This window comes from Cynocephalus volans, chromosome 7 (assembly GCF_027409185.1).
Source record: "Cynocephalus volans isolate mCynVol1 chromosome 7, mCynVol1.pri, whole genome shotgun sequence".
Classification (NCBI taxonomy): domain Eukaryota; kingdom Metazoa; phylum Chordata; class Mammalia; order Dermoptera; family Cynocephalidae; genus Cynocephalus; species Cynocephalus volans.
The window spans coordinates 45,770,369-45,775,872 of NC_084466.1; the positions used below are offsets into that span (position 1 = coordinate 45,770,369).

The following is a 5,504-nucleotide window of genomic DNA, read 5'->3' on the forward strand; positions in this document are numbered from 1 at the left end:
GAGCCAATTGATCTTCTCTTACAGTTGGCTGGACAGGGATTGTTTCAAGCAGGTTGTGTTCCCATATGAACAGACTCTGAGAAGGAGGAATTTTAGGATGAATTCTAGAAATGAAAAGTGGAAGAATGGAAAGGAAGGAAGCAGGATTGAACAAAGGGTTATGTTAGGCTGTGATACAGTCTCAGTAAAGACCTCAGATAACCCACAGGTAGCTTGGAAGCTGGGATGGACTTTAGACTTGTTCTATGTCAGGGCAAGAGGGGGTGAGCTGCTCACTTGCACATGAATCATTCATTGGATGTATGCTGTCTTGGAAAGGGGCCTAACTTTGAGGAGAAGGATGCTATTCGGGTAAGACAGTTCTGAAGATGACCATCAGCAGAGAGCTGTCTGCCAGCAACCCTCCCACCAGCTGGAGGAATTTGCCTTTTAGTGCTAACAGACCAGTGAATTAGAAAATCCACTACAAAATGTTATCAATTTCTTTTATGCATTTCCACACCTCCTTTAGAATATCTATTTTCACTTTATTTATTTGGAATCTGAGCAACCTGAGCTATTTGATTAAAAAAACGCATTTTAGATTATTTTCTAAACTAATAAACATTTGATACATAAAAATATCAGATTAAAAATGAATAAATCTTAAGGGCAATAAAGAAAACAGAAGAATGACCAAAAAAAAAAAAAAAGTTGCAAAATCAAATCAAATCAAGTTATATCAAAACAGAACAAAATGTCTAGAAATTATATACAGTAACAATATTTGAATAAATCATAAGAATATTAGCTGGTATTCAAGATAAGCAATTTCAATAAGAAACTTATTTCCTCCTTATTGGTTTTCACTGAAAATTTTAGAAAAAAATATGATTTGATAAAGCCACATGCAGGAATGAATTCTGACCAGTACACTGCTGCTTGGCATCCCCTAGCTGTACCAGGATTCATGCCAGAATGGACAGATTCCATTTTAACAGTCTAAAGATACTCAAAAATAATTAGACATAGTGTTAGCATGAGACCAGACACGTTACATTCTGAATTATAAGTTAATATTCCATCTCATCTTAGTATAATTTTAAATAAATATATTCAGCTCATATGAGATGGGAGAGAATCGATTGTTGCAAAAAACAAGGTAAAACTGAAGTCATTCTGTAAAATATTTTAAAATATTTGGGAAATATCCTGTAAAAAAATTTAGTGAAGGTTGAACTTAGCTAAAATACCATCTTGGTGGTAACCTTTCACAGTAAGTGCTACATAAAATTAGTCTATATGTATAAAAGTCAAAAAGCCAGATAGCCCTATTATAGAATTTGTCAAATTATAACAAATTGGGTTGCCTGTCATTATCTTCTCACAAAACTGTACCTTCATTAATGGCAGGAATAATGTTCTTATAAAAATGAGACAAAAATAATATTATTCAAAGTGGTATTATTCAAAGGGTGACTGAAAAATTCCTGGTAAGTAAATGTCCTTAGCTTTATTATTATTATTATTATTATTATTATTATTATTATTATTATTATTATTATTATTATTATTATAAAAAAGAGCTGTTCTAGGATTATTGTTTTTCCCCACCAGTCCTTGAACTCCTTGAGGGTCGGGGCCACATGGGATTTGTCTAGATAACTGCTACACCTCAGGCAGCACCTGGCAATTTGTCTGCTAATTTGGCAGTACCTGAGATCTGTCTGCTTGTGTCCGTAAAAGTGCCAATGAATTAATAAATGTATCTGTAACACCTGGGTAGAGAAGCAAGCTTTCCCACACTAGAAAGGAGAGCATAGTATTTTTCAGCTCATTTTCAACCATAAATATTCTAGATCTTACTGTCTTGCAAGAAAGTACCCTGCTGTTGGGAGGATAGGAAAATACTATCCTCCCAAGAACATATTGATAAGACTATGCTGGTATTATCAATAGTCATGTAAATATCATAGTAACTTTGATTGTTACCCGAGGTTACTAAAATAATTGTTTTCTCTCTATGTAACCTTGATAAAGAGAAATAATTTTAAAATCCTAAGAAAATAATTTATTCTTGTCCATAGGGAAGCCCTAGCTTCCTTTAGTATTCCTTTATATAATTAAGTAACATAAATTCAATTTTGGCTCTAATAGTATAAACCAGTTCAGACCAGGGACATAGTGTTAATGATCATGTAACGTTAAAACCAGGCTGTAGCGGGGAAAGGGTGGGAGGTGGGGAGCATGCGCAGTCATCTGTCGTGGTTTCCTAGCTGCTCGGAGTAGCTGCTGCGGGGCGTGCGAGGATGCGCGGATCTCCGAGTCAGGGCTGTCCAGGATCCTGGCCACTCTGGCTCCACCGGCAGGGAGCAGAGAAAACACGAAGGAATAACAGGACTCCAGGCAGTGCAAAGATAACAGGTGCCCAGACCTGGAAATCTATAAGCCTGGTCTTTCTCTGTTAAAGAACAAACCTAAAATCAAGCAACACTCTGGCAGTGAGGAATTTAAGGATGAGGTGTTAATGACAGATATTCTTCTGCTGTTGGAAATAGTGCACAGCTCATTAAAGATGTCTGCAAGGAACTGGACAACCGACAGCACAATGGTCCTATAGATGCCGCAAATAAGCGGGGACAGGAGTCCTTATCTAGGACTGCTGGACGAAAGGAGCAAAGTCTAAGAATGATGAAGAGGACAAAGAAACCAGGTTTGCAGATCTATGGATGAGGAAGAAATCCTCAACCAGGCAGAACAACTTAGAGTGGAAGATGAGTGAGGGGGAAATGTGAAAGAGGGAGCTGTGGATAAACCAGACAAAGCTGAGACAGAAAAGGGCCCAAATGGTGACAGAGTAAGGACTGCAAAGGGGCGAAAAGGAAAGAGGATTGAAAAGGGGAGGGTATGAAGAAAGGGAACGATGACCCTGCCCAGGGGAAGCCAGGTTCTTCACATCGCACCTGCAGTACCCGCTCTGTTGGCAACGGTGCTGAGGAGCTGGCCTGATAATAGATATCGAAGTGCTCGACATGATCAGACCAAGGAGAGGCCACGACTGAAGGAGAAATATCTATGTCCTCAACCTACTCCTTAGAAGAGGACAGAATTAATGAGCTCGATGGCTTAGGACTCAGGAGGAGCTCAGAAAGGAAGAACCATTTAGAAAGAAACTGGTCTGGTCATGGGGAAAGACAGCAGAAAACAACAGTAAAGAAAATCAAGACATGCTTCATGTCATTTTTTGAGACATAAGCCATGAACAAAGATCCCCCTATGGAAAGGTTGGCCAGGAAGGATGTGGACAGGGTAAAGCCTGACAAAGGCTGAGCAGTGGGGACAAAGGCTGTGGGAAGCAGGAGTCCAAAAACCAGAAAGAAGAACTCTGGGGTCACGGTGGTGGCATTCTGATTCTGCCTGCCCATAGCACCCTATATGTCAATTCAGCAACCTCTCTAGAGTCCACACTTTTGAGAGCTCAGCTTTTATTTGGATCTGGTTATAGTAAAGGGACGTGGAGACACAACCCAGCGATGGTGGGAGCAAAGCAATCCTGCTCTAAAGAGCTGGATGCCCAGTTACGTTTCTTGGACACAGATGATGAAGTCAGCCCCACATCTTGGGGTGATTCACCCCAGGCCTAAGCATCTTATTATAAATTTCAAAACTCTGTCAACTCCTATTATCACCCCTGGACAACAGGCCCTGTCTCTCATTATTCCTTTACAGGCTATAGTCCTCTGCAGTACCCAGTGGGCCCTGCCAATACAGGGTCACCAGGGCGTCACTACCCAGGCTCCCCACTCCATCACTCAAGTATATATGTTGCCATTTCTCTCCCAACACCATGAGTCCTGAGGATATGAAGTGGTACACGAAGCACATACAGAAGCAGGAGCCACACAGGCTTCTCTGGGTGGCTGACAACCAGGAACTGCAGCTCAGCAACCTGCCCTCCAGGGAGCGCTTTAGTGCTGAGGGCCTGGAGAAGATGGGCCAGCTTACAGCTGGACTGCTGCAGCTTTATAAGTGCAGTATTCTATTACACACTGAGTTATCTGATAATCATAATATGGATCAGATTATTTGGAAGAATGCTTTCTATCCGGTGATTGAAACATTCAGGCGGTTTCTCAAGGATCTGAATGTTGAGAACCTAGAACAGATTTGAAACAGACTTTTGGATGTCTTGGATGAGGGTGGTGACTTCTTTGATAGTTTACTTCAAAAGCTAAAGGTAACTTACAAGTTCATACTGGAGGACTACATGTATGGTCTTGCCATTTGTGACAAGCAAGAGAGTAAAATATTCAAGAGAGTAAAATATGCCTTCGTTAGTGCACAGCGATGTATGATTTGCCAAGGAGATACTGTTAGGTATCGGGAGCAAGACAATGATACAGCAAATTATGGGAAAGCGTGCAGTTGGTACCTGAAGGGCCAGCACATTCACTGCTCCCAAGAATGAGTGCCCCATAGCCAGTTGGCATTGCTAGTAGTGTATATGAGGAAGAAGCTTAATACTACTATATATTACTATATGTGCAGTTTAGCTGCCAGCAATCCTAACCTGACTGCCAAGGATAGTCTCATGAGCTTGTTTGAAGAGACTAAACAAAAGGCAGAACACATGGAAAAGAAGCAACACGAGGAATTTGAACTGAGCCCTGACCAACGATGGAAAGAAATGAAGACAATTTTCTGGCATGTTGGAGCTGACACCACTTACCTGGAGATCTGGATTCATCCATCCCATCCCCGGTCCTTGCAGGGCACTGAGTCTGTGAAGGACGCTGAGTAGGAGAATGGGCTGGGCAGCCTCAGCCCCAGTGGTCTGAACCAAAGGTTCATCCTCAGTTTTCTCCATGCCCACGGGAAGCTGTTTACCCAGATTGTGATGGAGACATTCCCTGCAGGAGCTGACAAGGTCCTTAAGATGTCTCTGCAGCATAGTCCCTTTCCTATTGGAAGAACCTGCATGCTGCAGCTTATGACCATCAATGTGTTTGCTGTACACGATTCCCAGTTAAAGAAGAACCAAAAACTTGATAGCCCAGCTAGAGAATATTCAGCTTTTAAAATTCAGAGAATTTTAGCTTCATAAGATGCAAGTATGTATCCCGCAAGTAGTGCATGTATCCATAGGGACAGGAGACTGATATTTTATCAAATCTCTAACGGTGTTTGAGACTGACTTTAAAATTAGGCACTTAATCAATAGTGATGGGTTAGTTGATTGATTTACTAGGATCTGGGAGTGTATAAAATGAATTTAGGCAAATAAGAAATTAGCAAATTGTTAATTTAAAACAAAAATTATGTCTTTCTTGTAGTCAAGTAATAGTGCCTGATAAAATGTGAATGTGTTAGAAAGAAAACCAAAACATATTATACAAGGAAAGTCTAGTTCCAGGAGAATGGGAAGTAAAATACAATATAATAAAAGAAGGGCAAGTTAGGCTGAAAAGACATATTTTTGGATGACCAAGAAATCAATCAAGATATAGAACTTGTTCTTTGCCCTT

General features: G+C 40.6%; 1 pseudogene; it reads left to right on the forward strand.

The window, feature by feature from the left end:
* Positions 1-282: 282 nt before the first annotated feature.
* Positions 283-5,083, forward strand: LOC134381622 (telomerase-binding protein EST1A-like; annotated as a pseudogene).
* The last annotated feature ends 421 nt before the right edge of the window (positions 5,084-5,504 follow it).